We start from the raw sequence: 7036 nt of genomic DNA, 5'->3' as shown, positions 1-7036 counted from the left end.
AGAAAGGAATTGTTTCCTTTAGTGTTTATCTCTGCTCTCTGGATTTCCCCTGCTTGACCAGCACACTCCCCTGCTCCCTCTGCTGTGCCTGCTCCAAGGAGCTCACTAGTAAATGCAGCTGGCCTAGCTGATGAGCATGGGCAGGAGGTGCCACTTGGCTGATCTGGTCATGCCCTTGATTTAAAACAGTCTCCCTGTTGTGATCAGATCCCATCGATTCTCTGAGCGCAGGGAGTTTGTTGGAAGAGCCTGTCCTCCATCTCAGAGCGAACCAGCTCTTTCCTGTGGGTGAGGGATGGCTGCACAGGCATAGGAAGGGGCTAGGGGGCTGAGTCAGGGCGAGGCGTTGGCTGCTGCAAAGGCTGCTGGTAAAACGCCTAATCCCAAAGATCCTGTGCTTTTAATAGAGGTAGGGGGCCACTCCCTTAGCCTTTCCCCACTGCACCAGGCTATGATGCAGGGGAGGAGGGTCCCCTAGGCACGTAATGTCTCTGGCTGAGCAGGCTCTCGCCCGGCCTGGGTTGACAGGGAGGGGCAGCGGAGCAGGTGTATTGTCGTAACTGCTCCAAGGAAGCATTTCTACACCTGAGTGAGAGAGCAGGGCTGAGCCAGGGGACATGCCCTGGGCAGGGCTGGCCGCTGTACAAACAGGGTGTGGAATGTGAATTCCTTAGAGACACCTTCCTGTTGCTGGAGTCCTGACCTGCACCCAGCAGAGGCAGCCGCTGTCTGGGTAACTCATGCTGCCCCTGGGGCAGCTCTGTCTACACAAGGGCTGCAGGTCAGCAGGGCCTAGCAGCCCGATGGGAGGGGATGGTGGCAGGGGTTGCCACCTGCATCTCAGGGACCAGAATCCAGTTCTCCCTGCAGGGTTAGATGCTCTGTGCCTCCTAATGCACACCAGTAGGAAAAAACCCCACGGCAATTCCCAGCCACAGCGCCAGCTAGCCTGAGCTTGTCTCGCACTTTCACAGATGGGTCCCTATGCTGCTGCTGCCAGCCCTGCTTTTCATGAGGCCAGTAGAAACAGCAGTTGCTGGCTGTAGCTGGGTGTTGACAACAAGGAGGTGGGGGGAAGATGGTAACAGCAAAGAAATCAGCCGCTTTCAGTTTCATTTCTCAGCCCCTGCTTCACCCGCCGCTCCCCTGCTCCCCCTGGCTGTGCCTGCTTCAGTAAGCTCACTAGTAAATGCAGTAACCCTGAGAGCTGCACAGACTTGCATCCTGTCTGGTTGGGACAGAGACTCTTTTCTGTCCACTCTGACCTCATTTTAGTTTTGACTCCGTGTAGCTGCTGCTAGTCATCAGCTGCAGCTTTCGTGCTGCATGGAGTCAGGTCTGTGCTTCTGTGCCAGCTGCAGCTGGTGGGAATGCCTGGGCTGTGCCCCCTCCCAATGTAGTACTTCTTGTTTGGGTCATCTGTGCTAGAAGGCTCTAAATAGGATATGGGACCCTTATAAAATGTGTGTGTTGGGGGAGGGCAGGGGAAGGTGCTACATATACTTGTTTTAAAAAAAATTAAAAACCTGCTCGGCGCAGGATCAATGGATTCGCAGTACAGTGCCTTTTGCACTATTGTTTGCCAAATATGGGAGGGTAAATCTGTTGCCTGTAGCAACGTGTTGGTAGGTTCAGAAGCCTTGCTGAGTGTCCTCATTGGGCACAGACAATGAAGTGCTGAGAGAGAGAACTGGGCTGGTCAGGTGGTCAAAATGCCCGGTGTATCAGGAGCCAATTAAAAGGGAAGGCAGCTGTTTGGGGTTTTTGGCCAGTTACTCTCTCTTAACACTGGGCAGTCCACAGGGGATTGATTTCTCCAGGCATAGCTGGCTGTAAGATTAAGTTGTGTTGCCTTTCTGAGGAAGGGGGTTGGATTTTGCCAAGGAGAAAAAACAGTGGGTCTCAGCGAACCTTTACCCCGTGCATGCTGCAGCATGGAACGGGCTCACCTGTGTTTGCAGCAGTGTGGATTGCTTTTGCTGTTTGAAAATATCCTGTGCAGGGAAACTTCAGAAAAACTTAGAAATCATCTCCTTCACATAACCTACTCCAAAAGAAATCAACTCAAGAAGGAAGTCAACACATGCTACAACTTGAGAATTCCAGATATCTTCCCAAACATTATACAACGCATACAGAAAGACTACCAACAGTTTGTCACAACGTCTGTCCAACACAAAAAGAAGAAATGGAACCAATTACTACAGGAACAACTTTCCCGGCCATGAAACAACCATCAGAGAAACAACACCAACACCTTACCAAATTCCAACGTCATACTTAATGAAACAGAAGGAATCAGTCAGCCCTCAAATATATTATCAATTTCTCCACTCACACACCTACCAAAGCTGAAAAATCTGTCCTCACCAAAGGCCTTAATTTCTGTCCAGAACAATACCTGAATAAGATACTACAATGCGGAGAACTAGAAAAAATTTTCCAACACCTCTGGCTGAAGGAATATTTCCACAACCAAAATGAATCCAGTTTCAACATGACTTCATCTTGTGACAACCTAAAAAAAAAAAAAGCCAAAAAAAACCTGATTGGACACCTAACAGTGGATGAAATTTAAACCTTGACTGCTATATTGAGAGTGTCAGAAAGAGAATGAACAATGAAATAACAACAAACAGCACTGTAACAACCTCTCCCTCAGAGAGAGAGGCCATAAAATCTCTTAAGATCCAACCACCAAATAGTAATAAAACCAGCAGATAAAGGAGCTATAGTTTATCCTTACCTGTAAAGACTACATAAACGAAGCCAACAGACAACTCTGACACCACCTTCTATGAAAAGCTAGAGGAAGATCCAAGTCCCCTTTTCACCTCAAAACTCAAAACCATCATCACATAATTTTCATTTGAACTACAAGAAAAACTTCAGACACTGATCCATCCACTACCCAGTCCAAGGACATTTTACATGCTCTCTCAAATCCACAAACAAGGGAACCCTGGCACACCTATAATTTCCAACCATGGAACCCTAACTGAAGAAATATCAGGTTTGATCAAATCCATCCTAAAGACTGAGTTTTATCCAAGACACAACAGACTTTCTGCACAACCTCAAAAACACAGACCATCTTCCCAGCAGTACCCTCCTGGCCACCATGGATATCACCAGCATATATACCAACATCCCACACCAGGATGGCATCCAAGCCTGCCTCACATATCTACAAGAGCAAGATTACAACTTAAGAGTGCTGACCCCAAGGTATTACTGAACTTTATACACTGCCTCCTCGCACACAACTTCAGTTTCAACGACCAACACTTTCTCCAGACTGTGGGCACATCTATGGCACCAAAATGGCCCCACAATATGCCAATCTTTTTATGGCCCACCTGGAAGAATTCCTCAAGAATTGCACCATCAAACCCATGCTATACCTGAGATGCACAGATAACATCATTTGGACCAAAACCCTGCAGTCTTTGAATGAGTTCCATCACAACAATCATCACCCCTCTATCAGACTATCTCTTGACTACTCCAGCACCAACATTTTAGACACCATGATCAATATCCAGAACAGTAAAATACAAGCCACCATATACAAGAAACCCATGGACCAACATCCATATCTGCACAGAACCAGCAATCACTCTAAACCAGGATTGTCCAACATACGGCCTGTGGGCCGCCAAACCATTTTCTAAGCCTGAGGTGCTGCGACGGGAAACTTTTGTTCCCACCCCTTGTTTCTCCCCCAACCCCTCAGCAGCTTCCACCACCCTGTAGGGTCCCCGCATGTCCCCCTGGCTGCTGAGCCCAGGCACACAGGTGTGGGAGCATCCTCGAGGCTGCCCAGGTGGCAGGGGGGGTCAGGTGGCACCCCTTGACCCCTACACCCCCAGGCTGCGGCCAGACTGGACAGGCCATGTGAGCACCCACTCCTGCCAGCCCACTGGGTGATAAAAAGTTCATGATCTGGCTCCACATTCAAAGATGCTGGACACCCCTGCCCTAAACGCACCAAAAAAGCTGTAATTTACAGCCACGCTCTCCGATACCACCAAATTTGCACTGAGAACATCCGTGATCATCACCTGACAAATCTCAAAAGGGCTCTCATAAACAAGAACACTTCTCGAGAGAAAGAGATTGCACCTTTGAAAGAGCCACCTGGACACCATGTGAAGAACTGCTGCATTACAGAAAGTCCCCATGAAACGCACACCATTAGTTATGATATACCATCCTTCCCTAGAACCTACATGGAGAATCCTCAAACAACTGCAACATGTACAGGACAACCACTCCCCCTCCAATCTCTCAGTGCTAATCCTTAAAGGGAATTTACAATATGCATAGTCGGGCCTATGAACTTCACTCTATAAATAATCTTCTGGATACAAAAAATCAAGGACTTAATGTGTCATAAATCCAATGTCAATATTACAACCTGCCTGATATCTGATACCCCAGGACTCTGCCTCCACCTGGCCACTTGCTTTCCTTCACGCATTTCCCTCCCCCCCCGCCCCCACCATCTCTACTCATTGTCTTCCAAACTTCCACTCATTTGCATTTTCACAGACTTCTTGTTGTAAATCAGCTTATTTTCTACCTTGGAGAACCGTAACACCAGCAGAGTCTCCCTTTGTGTCAGAAAGCTTACAAAGAACTTTTCCCCAACTATTTAGACGGTCTAAGAAAAGAGATCACATCTCCCCAAAGAACCTTGCCTGCATGTGTTCTTCCAGGTTTTGAAAATGCTGCATCTTGTGTTCCTGTTCCGTTCCTTACCTTCGTCTCTGCCCTTGCAGTGTATCACCACTGCTTCCTGGTGGATGGCATGTTGCAGAAGGATGAGCTCGGGTGCAGTGTGAAAGCCCCTTCAACACTGCTGGGTATGTGTTGGTTACCTCTTTTTATATTTAGGAGTGAATGTGCATGGAGAATTGCCCACACTCCACTCCTTGCCTCCTAATCTGTACCAGAGAAATGGAGGGCTCTGCCTAAAAGGAACTGATAAGAAGAAAGGGCAGTGCCTTAATTTTGCTTGTTTTGGACAGGTTAAGTAGAAAAGCCCAGGAACCCATGAGTCTTAGAGATGGAGTTATCCACTCCTGCCAATCTCATTGTAGTCAGGCCAAGGGCTGAGGCACGAATTTTGTTGCATGATTTCAGGAAGCTGCCATAGTAATGTATAAAGCAAATAAAAATGACATTGATGGGTGTGCAATGTGGGACTTGTCTAAGAAAGACTAGTGTAAGTGATGGCCATGCACAGTAACTGGAGACAGGGATGAAGCTGGGTTTCTGAAGGAGACGGGGGGGTTGAAGACCAGCTAGAAGACTGCTGCTTTGCGATTTGTTCCGACTACCCAGCCCACCCCCACTCTCTTCAGGGCAGTGGTAGGAAATGTCCTCATGTTTTCTTCCTGTAGGCCAGGGAGAGTGGAGACCAGCCTGTAATGCTGATGTAGGGGGTGCACCAGAGTGGCATCCCCCACAAACCCCGTACCATAGTGGCAGCAGCTGGGGTCTCTGCCCTCCCTGCCCAATTCTTTGATCCTATTCCAGTGGCACTCAGTAGAGATGCTGGGAACACTCCACTCTCCCTTTAGGTCAGGGCACTGAAAGGGAGGCACCAAAATACTGTCCCATACATTTGCGCGTAAGTAGTCGTCTGCAATACATCGGCCTTTGGGCTACCGTTTCATCCACCTTAGACTAGCAGGAGTGGGAGAACCTGTTCAAACCCATAGCAAGAGTGGAAGCAATTCTTATACAGGCCACAGAGTCCAACCTGCCTCCCACCATTTTCACTCAGAAATGGACACGCACCTCAAGTTCTAGGTCTACTTGAATTTGAGTACAAGTCATTGTTATTGAGTAGAATTATAAAAGAACTGTAAAATAGAGGTACAAAAATATGAAATAGGTTTTGAATTCTTAAACAACTTTTTTCAAGCTTTAGAAATGTGTAACTTGCACAATTTGGCATCATATCAGAGATCTACTTTCAGATGATGCAAAATCAGAAAGAACCTCCCAGTAACGTAGGCTCCAGACAGGTATGGCTGGGCATTGCTACAGTATGTTTAGTCGCAAGTAACCATCAATAATTTACTCATTTAAGACATAATGGTACAACTAGACAAATTAAGTTTCCCCTGATCTTACAATGTACCCAACAGGAACAGACAAGAAAGTTCCACTGAAAGATGCAGTATAACTTCCTTGTCCAGTTATTTTAAAATATAGTCAACAAACAAACACAAGAAGTATTTTTTTGTTCTTAAGAAAAACAGGCTTTGGCAGCTCTGTGTCCATACCACTGACATCTGATACCATCTTGCAAAAATTTAAATAAATATAAATATGTTAAATAAATACATTGTAAAAGAAGACCACACATGGCACATCAGTCCCCAGCACTTAATGCTTTGCGCACATTTAATGCTTGTTGCAGCTTTAGGGCTACTGAAAAGGAATACTGCATCCTCTGAGACGGTAAAGAGAATGTAGACTTCCCCCAGGCGTAACTATACTCCACTCGTACATGAAATGCAGTTCCATTACTTGTTACTACTTTGTCTCCCCTCCTACTACTGTTAGCCATAGTTTTACTGCTCTTACTTTTGACAGTGGTTTATCTTTAGCTCTTTTTTTTCCAGATGGTGTCACACTGTCTGTGGGTCAGTAGGAAGAAAGCCAAAACAAAGTCGGCCAGATAAGTGTGTCCAGCACCCCAGCCTCTGGCCTCTTGCTTGCAAAGACCTTAGAAACTGACCTGAATGGATCATGCATCTCCGGCTGCAGATGAATTCCTAACACTCTTACCTAAGCTAAACACTGTCCATGCCCTTCTGTGAACATGTGCTTGATGCTGTACCTAGTATGGTACATATTAGGTACAGCCATACTCGAGTTCTTGGGGCGGGGGGCATGTCTCCCATTGTTAATTTCTGACTTTATTCTGACAACTCCAGATTCAGGGGCTGATTTTTCATAGATTTCATAGACATTAGGGCTGGAAGGGACCTCGGAAGGTTGAGTCCAGCCCCCCGCC

This window comes from Gavialis gangeticus, unplaced genomic scaffold, assembly GCF_001723915.1.
Source record: "Gavialis gangeticus isolate Ggan-Ray unplaced genomic scaffold, GavGan_comp1, whole genome shotgun sequence".
Lineage (NCBI taxonomy): Eukaryota > Metazoa > Chordata > Crocodylia > Gavialidae > Gavialis > Gavialis gangeticus.
Note: the sequence above shows the minus strand (reverse complement) of the source record.